At 39.2% G+C, this 15,401-nt stretch overlaps 1 protein-coding gene across 2 annotated transcripts in view; it reads right to left on the bottom strand.

Moving 5' to 3' along the window:
* The window catches only part of CPQ (carboxypeptidase Q), a 533,282-nt gene that overhangs the window by 475,869 nt on the left and 42,012 nt on the right, over positions 1-15,401 (bottom strand). The gene's annotated exons all lie outside the window — the stretch shown is intronic.

Below are 15,401 nucleotides of genomic sequence, written 5' to 3'. Positions count from 1 at the left end.
CTATACTGTATCAAGGATGGATCATATCACAGAGAACACAGCATTTCACATGAAAAGTTCCATTAGGGTTGCCTCTCCCTAAAAGCCACCTCTCATACTACCATCAATGACCCTTTTGACCTTCCTGCCTTTGAAGTTCCTTCTTATTTCAGAAATTGAGGACTAACCAGGCCCTGGAGGCTAACTTCTTCAGAAGATTATCAAAGCACCATGTCAAGAAAAGCATCTTTCCCAGTGAAGAAGTTCTCACACCAGTTGCCACGATGACTCCACGTTGTTGAGAGTCAATAGATACTCTGAAACCCCTGGAATACTGCTATTCACAAAAGCGGTGCTCTGTAAACATCTGTCGAATGAATGAAGGGAGTTGACACAAGAAGGAACAACAGTATAGTGAGTTGAATGGTGCCCCACCCCCAAAAATGTATGTCCATGCTCTAACCCTAGGAAACTGTGACTATGACCTTACTTGGAAAAGGGTCTTTGTGGATATAATTAAGTTAAGGATCTTGAGATGAAGAGATCATCCCATATTAGCCAGTGGACCCTATCCAATGACAAGAGCCCTTAGAAGAGCAGAAAAGAAGATACAGAACACAGAGAAGAAGGAACATGTAAAGATGGAGGTAGATATTAGAGTTATACATCTATGAGCCAAGATATGCTTGGAGTCTTCCTAGAGCTTTTAGAAGAAGCTGCCAACACCTTGATTTCAGACTTCTGCCCTCCAGAGCTGTGAGAGAAGCAAACAGATAACCAAGTCTGTGGTAATTTGTTATGGCAGTGTTAGGAAACTAATACAATCAACTTCTGTTTGATTTATTCTTTCATTTGGAAAATACTCCCCAGAGGTTATTTCTGAAGTATGCATGTATTAGGCATTTTAGGTATATAAAAATGCCTTCACTTAGAGAAACTTATATTTCTAAAGTGATTCTGGTTATCTCCTGGATTTGGATGTAAATAGCTAACAGGAAATTTTACACAGAAGTACTCTTATTTTCAAGTTATGAGAACAGGAAGTCATAAAGTGGTTCTAGAGGCACAGGCCAGGCTTTCCTAATTCCTAATTCCAGCAATAGCAGTAGACATCAAAAAAGTCTGAACAAGTGAGTAACAACAGCATCCAAAATAGCCGGACACACATCACCCACCCTGCAGGGACATGTAACTGCTGTGACACAGTTCAAATGGGGTCACACAAGGATGTCAAAAGAAAGAAACTGTGGCTACAGATCTGAGACAAAACCAGAAGAGGCCAATTCTCCAAAGTAAGTGTCCCACACTCACAGGAAAAACTAACAATCCCTCATTTGGAATAATGATAGCAGGTGTATGGGCTGCCAGTAGGAGCTTTCCTGAACCAAACATGGTATAAAAGAAAAAAAGTGTCTGGGATTGAATAAGAAATCACATGCCCAAGTCATATTTACAGAATGTTGTCTGGAGGTAAGGCATTGGGGAGGAGAGTAAAAGCTAAAAGAATATACTCATACATAAAACTCCCATATAAAACCCCATGTCCTAAGGACATTTCTTGTTAGCCTAGAAAACAGCATTGGTTCCTGTCCCACACAAACTCTATACAAATAATTGATCCAAAAAGAACTTGCCTCATTTAAAGATGGCTATAAAAATGAGGAACAAATTATATGAGGGCAACAAAAGGAGAAAAAAATGTGGCATCCAAAAATCATTGCAACAACAGATAAAAATTGTGAACAAATACAACCAAAAATAAGCAAGTCACTCCATAAAACAAAAATTCACAGTAAAAAGATAAGGGCTGAAGTAAAATAAGGCAAAGAGATGAAATACGTATTGGCAGCATACAAAAATAGAAAAGAAAAATAAAACCATCAGAGAAATGAAAATTATATGGGAAAGAGTCCAAAGAGAATAAATATTGCTGAAAGCAAAATAAGAATCATTAAGAACACAAATTTAAAAATGAACAGAATGAAATAAAAGTAAGTAAGTTAAAAATGATTACAACAAAAATTATATACAGGGGGAAAGTTGGCAGAATGGGTAAGGAGAAGTGGGAATTCTCCATGAATGAAACGAGAGAGGGGCTGGAGGACACCCGGGACTGCAGTTTCAGGGTGTGAGTGGCCATAGAGGGACTCCTGTGGTGCATGGTGGGGAGGTGCATGGAGAGGCAGAGCGACTGCGCCTCAAGGAACGGAATGAGGTTGTTCAGCTGGGACTGCCTCCTGGGGCCAGCAGCAACAAGACAGCTGCCAGACAAGGGAATGAGCAGTGTCTCTCCAATCCCAGGCACACAATTTAACAACTAACTGGGGACATAATCCTCCACACCCACATGGCTGGCAGATCCTGTGAGGGAATCGGGGAAGCAGCAGACAAGTATTGACCGCATTTACTCTCTTCCCATGGAAGTCTGAGGGGTGCACGGGCAAGAAGTAGGATAGGAGCAGGCATCACACGGTAGCACCAGGAACCCCTCCCACACCCCAGAGACCTGCAGGTGCACGGCAGGCAGGGAGTGGAGCAGGTTTGAGATGGAGGGTGCCCTTGAGTGGATTCCCTGTAAAACAGCACAGGGCCCAAACTGAACCCTCAGGGCAGGCATTCTACAGTACACATGGAGAAATGGTGCACTGCATGGATCCCCACCCAGTTTGGACACCACCCAGCACACAGGAGAAGTTCAGGGAAGGCTGGCTTGAGAGTAAGTGGAAGCTCAAGAGTGCCACCTGCTGGTAGGACAGGGAAAGTGCACTCCAGCAAGCTGCAGCTCTGCCAAATTATATAAAGATGCTCAAATAATCATGCAATTCCCAAAACAATCTTGCAAGATAAGTAAATGCCCCAAAGCCAACAGAAAATCATAAAACACCTGAAGAACCAAGAAGACATGAACAAGTCAAACAAACAAATTAAAAAGACAGAAGAGACACAAAATTTGGAGCAATTAATTAAAGAGATACACACAAATCTCCAAAACAATAACAAGACGGCTAAAGACATAAAGGACATCAGGAAGAACCTAGAAGAGCATAAAGAATTTTAAAGAGTAAATTTTAAAAATAGCAGATCTTATGGACATAAAAGATACTGTTGATCAAATTAAAAATATTCTAGGGACACACAACAGAAGATTTGAAGAGGCAGAAGAAAGGATAAGTGAACTAGAGGACAAGACAATTGATTGTGAACACATAAAAGAACAAATGGTGAAACAACTGAAAAATTTGAAATGGATCTCAAGGAAATGATGGATGACATGAAGTAAACAAATATAAGAATCATTGGTGTCCCAGAAGGAGAAGAGAAGAGCTAGGAAGGGTGTTTCAAGATATAGTTGGTGAAAACTTCCCAACCCTTCTAAACAACATAAATATGCAAACCAAAGATGCCCAACAAACTCCAAATAGAATAAATCCAAATAAAATCACTCTAAGACGTACACTGATCAGATTGTCAAATGCGGAAGAGAAGGAGAAAGTTCTGAAAGCAGCAAGGGAGAAGCGATTCACCACTTACAAGGGAAACAACATGAGATTAAGTACTGATTACTCAGCAGGCATGATGGAGGCAAAAAGGCAGTGGTATGACATATTTAAGATTCTGAAAGAGAAAAATAGCTAATCAAGAATTCTTTATCCAGCAAAGCTCTCATTAAAAATTGAGGGAGAGTTTAAAATTTTCACAGATAAACAAATGCTGAGAGAATTTGTTAACAAGACACCTACCCTGCAAGAACTAATAAAGAGAGCTCTACCACCTGAGAAAAAAAGAAACAAGAGTGAGGTCTGGAAATGGCACAGAACTGAAGTGTATTAGTAAAGGTAACTAAGAGGAAAAAGAGAGAGAGGGAGGAAACAGATCTGACAACTAAAAACCAAAGGATAAGATGGCTGGTTTAAGAACTCCCTTTACAGTAATAACTTTGAATGTGAATGGATTGAACTCCCCAGTTAAAAGATACAGACTGGTAGAATGGATTAAAAAGTATGAGCCATGGATATGCTGTTTACAAGAGACTCATCTTAGACCCCACGATACAAAGAGACTGAAACTGAAACGATGGAAAAAAAAATATTCTGCACAAAAGACAGTAGGGGTATCTATACTAATATCAGAAAAAATAGGCTTTAAATGCAAAGATGTCATACATGACAAAGAAGGACCCTATATATTAATAAAAGGGACAATTCACCAAGAAGAAATAACAATCATAAATGTTTATGCAACCAATCTAGGAGCTCCAAAGTACATGAGAAAAACACTGGCTAAACTGAAGCAATAGACATTTCTACAATAATAGTGCAAGACTTCAATACACCACTCTCTTCTATAGACAGAACAACTAAACAGGGGACCAACAAGGAAATTAAGAACCTAAGCAATATGATAAATGAATTAGACTTCACAGACATATATAGATATTTATATCCCAAAGTACCAGGATATATATTCTTCTCTAGCACTCATGGAACATTCTCCAGGATAGATCAAATGCTGGGGCACAAATCAAGTCTTAATAAATTATAAAACACTTAAATTATTCAAAGCACATTATCTGACCATAATGGAATGCAACTAGAAATCAACAAACACCAAAGAACCAGATCTTTCACAAATATATGGAGGTTAAACAATACACTCCTAAACAACCAGTGGGTCGAAGAAGAAATTGCAAGAGCAAGAACACAACATATCAAAACCTATGGGATGCAGGGTAGGTGGTGCTGAGAGGCAAATTTACAGCTCTAAATGCATACATCAAAAAACAAGAAAGAGCTAAAACCAAAGAACTAACTGAACAACTGAAGAGCCTAGAGAATGAAAGCAAACTACCCAAAGCAAGTAGAAGAAAAGAAATAACAAAGATTAAAGCAGAAATAAATGAGCCGGAGAACAACAACAACAACAAAAATAGAATAAATAAAACCAAAGTTGGTTCTTTGAGAACAACAAGGTTGACAGACCCTTAGCTAGACTGACAAAGTCAAAAAGAGAGAATACCCAAATAAACAGAATTAGAAGTGAGAGCAGGGTAATACTATGCGTGACAAACAAATAAAAAAATCATAACAGTATACTATGAACAACTGTATATCAACAAGCTAGACAATTTAGAGGAAATGGACAATTTCTTGGAAACACATGAACAACCTAAAATGAACCAAGAAGAAATAGAAGATCTTAACAAACTAATCACAAGCAAAGAGATCCAATCAGTCATCAAAAATCTACCTACAAATAAAATCCCAGGGCCAGATTGCTTCAAAGGGGATGTTCCGGTTTGCTAATAGTGCTGTTAAGTAAAATATCAGAAATTGGGTGGCTTTTATAAAGGGGGTTTATTTGGTTACAAAGTTACAGTCTGAAGGCCATAAAGTGTCCAAGGTAAGGCATCAACAATAGGGTACCTTCACTGAAGGATGCACATTGACATCCAGAAAACCTCTGCTAGCTCAGAAGGCACATGGCTGGCGTCTGCTTGCTCCCAGGTTGCATTTGAAAATAGTGATCTCCAAAATGTTGTTCTTGGGGTGTTTTTTCCTCTCTTAGCTTCAGCTCTTCTTCAAAATGTCACTCTCAGCTGCTCTCCAAAATGTCACTCTTAGCTGCTCTCTGTTCCTTCTGTTTGTCAGCTCCTTTATATGGCTGCAGTGATTTAATTCAGACCCACCCTGAATGGGTGGGATAACACCTCCACAGAAATTATCCAATCAAACATTTCACTCAAGTTCATTGAGTCACATCTCCATGGAAACACTCAATCAAAGGATTCCAATCTAATCAACACTAATATGTCTGCCTCCACAAGACTGTATCAAAGATAATGGCATTTGGGGGGCCATAATACATCCAAACTGGCACAGGGGATTTTTACCATACTTTCCAAAAAGAATTGACACCAATCCTGCTCAAACTCTTTCAAAAAATTGAAGAAAAAGGAACAATACCTAACTCATTTTATGAAGCTAATATCACTCTAATACTAAAACCAGATAAAGATACCACAAGAAAAGGAAAACTATAGGCCAATCTCCCTAATGAATATAAATGCAAAAATCCTAAACAAAATATTTGCATATTGAAAGAATTATATACCATGACCAAGTGGGGTTCATCCCTAGCATGCAAGGGTGGTTCAACATAAGAAAATCAATCAGTGTAATACACACATTAACAAATCAAAAGGGAAAAATCCAATGATCATCTCAATAGATGGTGAAAAAGCATTTGACAAAATTCAGCATCCCTTTTTGATAAAAACACTTCAAAAGATAGGAATTGAAGGAACCTTCCTCAACATGATAAAGGGCATATATGAAAAACCCACAGCCAACATAGTACTCAATGGTAAGAGATTGAAAGGCTTCCCCCTAAGATTGGCAATGAGGCAAGGATGCCCACTGTCACCACTATTATTCAACACTGTGCTGGAAGTTCTAGCCGGAGCAATTTACCAACACAAAGAAATAAAAGGTATCCAAATTGGAAAGGAAGAAGTAAAACTGTCATTATTTGCAGATGATATGATCTTATATTTGGAAAATCCTGAGAAATCAACAACAAACATTATGTTCCTATAGACTAGTAATGACCTAACTGAAGAGACAATCAAAAAAAATTCCAATCAAAATTCCAACAACCTACTTCACAGATTTGGAAAAGCTAGTTATCAAATTTATTTGGAAGGGAAAAGGGTCTCAAATTGCCAAAAACATTCTAAAAAAGAATGAAATGGGAGGACATACACTTCCAGACTTTGAAGCTTACTATAAAGCCACAGTGGTCAAAACAGCATGGTGTTGGCACAAAAATTGGCATATTGATCAATGGAATTGAACTGAGAGTTCAGAAATAGACTCCAAGATCTATGGTTGATTGACTTTTTTTAAAATTTTTATTTATTGAGATTGTTCACATACCATAAAATTATCCAAAGATCCAAAGTGTACAATCAATTGCCCATGGTACCATCAACAGCTGTGCATCTGTCACAATTTTTTTTTCAATTTTTAGAACATTTTCATTACTCCAGAAAATAAATAAAGACAAAAAAAGGAAACTAAATCCTCCCATACCCCTAACCAACCCCCCCCCCCCATTGTTGACTCATAGTATTGGTATAGTACATTTGTTACTGTTGATGAAAGAACGTTAAAATACTACTAACTGTAGTATACAGTTTGCAATAGGTATATTTTTTCCCTATATGCCCCTCTATTGTTAACTTCTAGTTATAGTGTCATACATTTGTTCTAGATCATGAGAGAGAATTCTAATATTTGCACAGTTAATCACAGACATTGTCCACCACAAAGTTCACTGTTTTATACATTCCCATCTTTTAACCTCCAACTTTCCTTCTGGTGACATATGTGACTCTGAACCTGCCCTTTCCACCACCTTCATGTACCATTCGGCACTGTGAGTTATTCTCACAAATTGCCACCATCATCTCTGTCCATTTCTGAACATTTAAGTTCTACCTAGTTGAACATTCTGCTCATAATAAGCAGCTGCTCCCCATTCTTTAGCTTTGTTCTATATCCTGGTAACTTATATTTCATGTCTATGGGTTTAAATACTATAATTAATTCATATCAGTGAGACCCTGCAATATTTGTCCTTATGTGTCTGGCTTATTTCACTTAATATAGTGCCCTCAAGGTTTCTTCATCAACCCATTTTTTTAAGACAGTTTTGTTCACATGCCATACATTCTGTCCTGAGTAAACAATTGATGGTTCCCTGTATAATCACATATTTATGTATTCAGCACCATCACCACTATCTATATAAGGACATCTCCACTTCTTCCACAAAGCAGGAGGAAGAGTCAAAGAAGGTAGAGAGACAAAAGAAAAAGAAAAAAGAAAGAGAAAAAAAAATATGACAGCTGGTATACCAGTTTGTATATATTACGTCCCAGAGAAAAGCCATGTTCTTTGATGCAATCTTGTGAGGGCAGACATATTAGTGGGGATTAAGTTGGAATGTTTGGATTAGTTGTTTCCATGGAAATGCACCCCACGCAACTGTGTATGACGACTCTGGATAGTTTCCATGGAGGTGTGGCCCCACCCATTCAGCATGGGCCTTGATGAGTTTACTTGAGCACTATATAAGCTCAGACAGAAGGAGCAAGCTTGCTACAGCCAAGAGGGACACTTTAAAGAATGCTCAGGAGCTGAGAGAGTAGCTGCAGATGACAGACAGTTGGAAGATGGCCATTGAAAGCAGACTTTTGCTCTGGAGAAGCTAAGAGAGGACAAACGCCCCAAGAACAACTGAGAGTGACATTTTTGAGGAATGCAGCCTACAGAGGAACGTCCTGGGAGAAAGTCATTTTGAACCCAGAACTTTGGAGCAGATGCTAGTCAAGTGCTTTCCCAGCTAACAGAGGTTTTCCAAACACCATTGGCTATCCTCCAGTGAAGGTAGCCAATTGTTGATGTGTTACCTTGGACACTTTATGGCCTTAAGACTGTAACTGTGTAACCAAATAAACCCCCTTTTATAAAATCCAATCCATCTCTGGTGTTTTGCATTCTGGCAGCATTAGCAAACTAGAACAGCTGGGAAGCAACAAAAGGAAAGACAGCATTAACCTAAAGGAGAATAAAGAGTTAGACAATCTTACCAATGCATGTGTCCCATACACCCCCCTTTATGTCCCCCTCTTATATGCATTTAGCTTTGGTATATTGCTTTTGTTGCATTTAAAGGAAGCATAATATAATGTTTCTGTTAATTAGTCTCTAGTTTGCATTGATTGTATTTTCCTCCAATACTTCTCTATTTTTAACACCTTGCAAGGTTGACATCCATTTTTTCTCCCTCATGAAAAAACATATTTGTACATTTTATCACAATTGTTGAACACTCTATGTTTCCCTGAGTTATACAGTCACAGTCTTTATCTTTCCTCTTTTGTTCTGGTGTCCCACATGCTCCTAACCTTCCTCTTCAACCACACTCACAGTCATCTTTGTTCAAGTACTTACATTGCTATGCTACCAACAACCAAAATTGTGTTCCAAACCTCTCACTCCTGTCTTTTCCTATCAGTCTGTAGAACTCCCTTAGTATTTCCTATAGTGCAGGTATCTTGTTCACAAACTCTGTCATTGTCCATTTGTCAGAGAATATTTTAAACTCTCTGTGCTGGTTTGAATGTATTATGTCCCCCCAAAAAAGCCACATTCTTTGATGCAATCTTGTGGGGCAGACGTTTTAGTGCTGAATAGATTGGAATCCTTTGGGTGTTTCCATGGAGATGTGATCCACCCAACTGTAGGTGATAACTCTGATGAGACAATTTCCATGGAGGCATGGCCCCACCCATTCAGGGTGGGCCTTGATTACTGGAGCACTATATATGCTCAGACAGAAGGAGTGAACTTGATACAGCCAAGAGAAGCACTCTGAAGAAAGCACAGGAGCTGCAGATGAGAGACAGTTTGAAGACGGCCGTTGAAAGCAGACTCTTGCTCTGGAGAAGCTAAGAGAGGACAAATACCCCAACTGCAACTAAGAGTGACATTTTTGAGGAACTGCAGCCTTGAGAGGAACATCCTGAAAGAAAGCCATTTTGAAACCAGAACTTTGGAGCAGACACCAGCCATGTGCCTTCCCAGCTAACAGGTTTTCCAGACACCACTGGCCATCCTCCAGTGAAGATACTTGATTGCTGATGTGTTACCTTGGACACTTTATGGCCTTAAAACTGTAACTGTGTAACCAAATAAGCCCCCTTTATAGAAGCCAATCCATTTCTGGCGTTTTGCATTCCAGCAGCATTAGCAAACTAGAACACTCTCCCTCATATTTGAAGGACAGTTTTGCCAGACATAGGATTCTTGGTTGGCAGTTTTTCTCTTTCAGTATCTTAAATATATCACACCACTTCTTTCTTGCCTCCATGGTTTCAGCTGAGAAATCTGCACACAGTCCTATCAAGCTTCCTTTTTATGTGATGGTTAACTTTTCTCTTGCTGCTTTTAGGATTCTCTCTTTGTCTTTGATGTTTGAAAATCTGATTATTAAGTGTCTTAGTGTAGGCCTATTCAGATCTACTCCGTTTGGGGTATGCTGCATTTCTTGGATCTGTAATTTTATGTCTCATAAGAGATGGGAAATTTTCATTGATTATTTCCTCTATTATTGCTTCTGCCCCCTTTCCCTTCTCTTCTCCCTCTGGGATACCCATGACATGTGCATTCAAGTGTTTCATATTGTCATTCAATTCCCTGAGACATGCTCATATTTTTCCATTCTTTTCCCCGTCTGTTCTTCTGTGTGTAGGATTTCAGGTGTCGTGTTCTCCAATTCCTGAGTGTTTTCTTCTGCCTCTTGAGATCTGCTTTTGTTGTCTCCATTGTGTCTTTCATCTCTTGTGTTGTGCCTCTCATTTCCATAGAGTCTGCCAGCTGTTTTTTCAAACTTTCAATTTCTACCTTATGTACGCCCAGTGTTTTCATTATACACTTCATCTCTTTTGCCATATATTCCCTAAACTTTTTGAATTGATTTAGCATTAGTTGTTCCAATTCCTGTATCTCAGTTGAAGTTGAAGTTTTTTCCTTTGACTGGGCCATACCTTCATTTTTCTTAGTGTAGGTTGTAGTTTTCTGTTGTTTAGACATCAGGCTTCCTTGCTTACCCAAATCAGGTTTTCCCAGACCAGAACTGGCTCACGTCCCAGAAGGAGGAAATATTCAGCACCAGGTTTCCCTGAGGGTGTGTCTTGGAAGACTGACACACCGTGTGAGGCCTCAAGGCACTGTGCTTTTCCTAACCTGCCCAGCAAGTGGCACCTTTCAGCCTGTAGCTCCTGCCTGGTGTAAGAAGGTATAACCCCTTTAATTCTCAGTTTAAGTTGTTTCTGGTTTGATTGTTTTCCCCCAGGTCTTGGGGTCTGGTTCTGAATGGAAGGCAGGTAGTATAGCTGGGCACTACCTCTTTCTTCTTAGGGAAGATAAACCCTCTGGGGAATTTTCATTTGCATTTAAATAGGTTCTTTGTCTCTCTGACTCTGCTATCTCCACCCTTGTCTGGGTCAGAGCGCTGCAAACTGAAAATGGCTGAGGCTTTCTCCACTGAGTCACTCAGGTTGAGAGAGAGAAAAAAGGACAGAAAGCCCCCTTTCAGGGTCAGTCCACGGCCCCCGGTTTCACCCATCAGCCAGAGAGAGCACCCAGTTCTCTGGGTTCTCCTTCCTGAGACAGAAAAGTCTGCTGTCTCTTCAAGATCAGTCACCACTAAAAGCCTCTGCTTGGGGATTTGCAGCTTGCATTGAGCAGTCCATGTTTGCCAGTGAAAACCTCAGTTGGAGCTGGCCTGAGGTATGTTCACTTGTTCAGACAGTGCTGCTCTCTATCTTAGAGAGGCTTTGCAGTTTGGGCTGCCATGGGGGGATGGGGCTCCTGGCTCACGTCTGCAGTTTCTACTCACAGATTTTACACTGCAATCTCAGGCATTCCTCCCAACCCAGGTTTGGTGCATGATGTGTGGACAGTCACAGTTGTCCCCCAGCAGTTATTCCAGATCATTTACTAGTTGTTCCTGGTTGTTTATTATTTGCCCCAGGGGGACTAACTTCCAATCCTCTCTGTGCCACCATCTTCTTCCATCTCCTCTCAATTAAATTTTGATAAGGCCCCCAAATCCACTGAACTGGGATAGAACAGTCTTTTCAACAAATGGGGCTGGGGAATTGGATAGTCATATCCAAAAGAATGAAAGTGGACACCAACCTCACATCCTATACAAAAATTAACTCAAAGTGGACCAAAGACCTCAATATAAGAGACAGCACAATGAAACTCTTAGAAGATAATATAGGGAAACATCTTCAAGATCTAGTAATAGGGGGTAGCTTCTTAGACCTCACATCCAAAGCACAAGCAACAAAAGAAAAAAATAGATAAATGAGAACTCCTGAAAATCAAAAGCTTCTGTGCCTCAAAAGACTTTGACAAAAAGGTGAAGAGGTAACCAACTCAATGGGAGAAAATATTTGGAAGCCGTGTATCTGATAAGACACTGATATCCTGCATATATAAAGAAATCCTACAACTCAACAATAATACAAATAGCCCAATTGTAAAATGGGCAAAAGATATGAAAAGTCATTTTTCCAAAGAGGAAATACAAATGGCTAAAAAACACATGAAAAAAATGTTCAACTTCACTAGCTATTAAGGAAATGTAAATCAAAACCACAATGAGATAACATCTCACACCAATAAGAATGGCTGCCATTAAACAAACAGGAAACAACAAATTCTGGACAGGATGTGGAGAAATCAGAACTCTTATTCATTGCTGGTGGGAATGTATAATGGTACAGCTGCTGTGGAAGACAGTTTGGTGGTTTCTCAGAAAACTCGACATAGAATTACCCTATAATTCGGCAGTTCCACTTCTCAGTATATACCCAGAAGATCTGAAAGCAGTGATACAACCAGACATTTGTACACCAATGTTCACAGTGGCATTGCTCACAATTGCCAAAAGAGGGAAACAATCAAGTGTCCTTCAAGCGACAAGTGGATAAACAAAATGTGGTATATACATATGATGGAATATTATGTGGCAGTAAAAAGGAACAAGGTCCTGAAACATATGGCAACACAGATGAACCTTGAAGATATAATGCTGAGTGAAAGAAGTCAGACACAAAAGGAGAGATATTGTATGCTACCACTACTATGAAACTTCCTGAACAATGTAAAATTAATGTCTTCCAGTTTAGAATATTGGGGACCTAGAGAAAGACAGAAGTTAATGAAGGGGAAATGATAACCTAAGATGTTCAGATATGTGAATGAGGGTGAATTTAAAGGTAGGGGAAAGGATAGGGGTAATGATTGTTTGTTAATGGAATTATAAGTATCAGAGCTGCACTGAAGGTGAACAGGATTGAAAGGGGTTGTTTAAAGGCATGTATCCCACAGATCAGCACTACAATATAGATAGGTGCTTGCATGATATACTTCTAAGGTATGATACTGGTACAGAGAGTTGACAACAAAGTGGTATATGGGAAAAATCTACCTACTGCATATTGGGACAACAATTAATAGGAATAACTTATTAGTGCCACACAAACACTAGGGACAAATAATTTAGAGCAGAAAAGAGCTATGAGGTATTTTGGGTCAAGAGAATTTTTTAAATGGAGAGTGATGAGGAGTGTACCACTAAGTGATGATAATGTGAGATACTGATTGATTATTGTGGACAGAACATACGCTATATGAAATTAGAAGCCCCTACTCTATATAAGTCAAGCCCTTGGTCTTGAATCTTGCTCTTGTGAAATTTATGGTTGTGAAGGGGAGGCTAAGCCCACCTACAATTGTGCCCAGGATTCACCTCCAGAGAACTTCTTTTGTTGTTCAAATGTGGACTTTCTCTCTCTAAGCCCAACTCCACAAATAAATTCTTTTCACCCTCTCCCCAGTGTGGGACAGGAACCCCCAGGGAAGTGAGTCTCCCTGGCGATGTGGGACATGGATTCCAGAAATGAGCCTGACCCTGGCATCAAGGGGTTCAGAATGCCTTTTTGACACAAAGGTGGAAAAGAAAGGCAACAAAATAAGGTTTCAGTGGTTAAGAAATTTCAAATAGAGTCAAGAGACTGTCCTGGAGGTTACTCCTATGCAGCTTCAGCTAGATATGCCAAATGGCCACAGCATGATAAGCCCAAGTCAATAGTTGTCCTAAAAACATAAAAAACACCCAGGTTCATCTGTGAGACTCTATAAAAGTTTCACTCACTAAGTTTATTCTTCAGAAACTTAAATTCTCCAGAGAGCTCCTATGCCAGCTAAGTCCCCACACCCAGAGGCAACAGCCTCTTCAAGAACATTCGCCAATTGCATCCCCTTTTCCCATAATGCCAACATCCCTTTTCAACATGAACAAGTTAGGGTGGATGGTCATTGCCTAGACATCACTGAAGATTGGGAAAGTGATAAAACTAGGGAAAGGAATAGCAACAGATAAGATAGAATTTAACAAAGGAATATGAATACTGAACCTGTATGTCATTTTCTTTTTCTAGTGTTAGAATAGCTAGAAGAAAAGAACTGAAATGGTGGAACTGAACCCATAACATTCTTTGCAATTTGCTTATAGCTACTTATTAAATTGTAATTTGAAAGTTATCACCTTTTTGTATATATGTTATATTTCACAAGAAAATAACTGAAACTATGATACTGTAACCCAAAACATTCTTGGAAATTCCCTATATAACTACTTGTCAAATCATATTTTGAAAGTTATCACCTTTTTGCATATACGTTATCTTTCACAATGAGACAACTGAAACTGTGGGACTATAACCCATAACATTCTTTGAAATTTGCTCCCTAACCATTTGTTAAATTGCACTTGGAAAGTTACCACTTCTATGTAAATATGTTATACTCCACAATTTAAAAAGTACTTAAGAGGGAATTCTGTTGCAAGAGACTGAAACAGGGTTCGGAAACTATTCTGGCTTGTGTGATGAATCACCTTTGCTAAGGAGACAGACTTCTAGGTTGGGATAACCCTCAATCTCATCATTTACAGGCCAAGGAATGCCTCAAGGGGATGGCACAGTCAAAATGTTAACAGAGGGACACACCTGGAAGTACTGGTTTCCTGTTTAAGGAGCCACTGCTCATGTCCACTCAGGAGATTATGTCTCTGATGCCACAATCCTAGGAGCATTCCCTCTTAACTTAACTTTTAAAGCCATGTTTTAAAATTCTGCTGACATGCCTGCTTCCCAATGTCATAGGCTTAAGGAAAAAAACCGGGTAACAAAGGCTGAAATATAATTGTGTTATGTTTTCTGAAATTATAAAGAAGAGTTTGGTGAAACTCACTGACATACTGGCCACAGATGAAGATATAGCATAATCTAACAGTAGAAAAATGAGGTCCCAAGAAAAAAAAGGAGGGAAAAAAAACCTCATTAAAAATATTCCCATCAAAATAGCTGAAGTTGTAGAATTGTGACCCATGACATTCTTTGAAATTTGCCCCCAATGACTTGTTAAATCATACTTTGAAAGTTATCACTGTTATGTATATATGTTAAAGTTCACAATAAAAAATGCATTAAAAAATATTCCCATCAAACTAAATATTGAGTTGTCATAAAACCCAGCAACTCCACCACTCAGTAAATATCAGTCCCTCCACCAGAACAACTATTGAACTGGCAGGAACTTTCTGAATCAACTATTTTGAAACTCCAGTGTCTAGGAGAACACTGTGCAGCATCCAGGGAAAAGCAGGAGGAAGAGGCTGGTAAACTGCAGTAATACTGGTGAATTTCACTCTCCATGCAGTGGCTATAATTGGCTATCCCTTTCATAATATGGAAGACCTAAATAAAATAAGATATA

The sequence above is a fragment of the Choloepus didactylus genome, chromosome 14 (assembly GCF_015220235.1).
Source record: "Choloepus didactylus isolate mChoDid1 chromosome 14, mChoDid1.pri, whole genome shotgun sequence".
NCBI lineage: Eukaryota > Metazoa > Chordata > Mammalia > Pilosa > Megalonychidae > Choloepus > Choloepus didactylus.
This window is presented reverse-complemented; position numbering and strand designations above follow the sequence as displayed.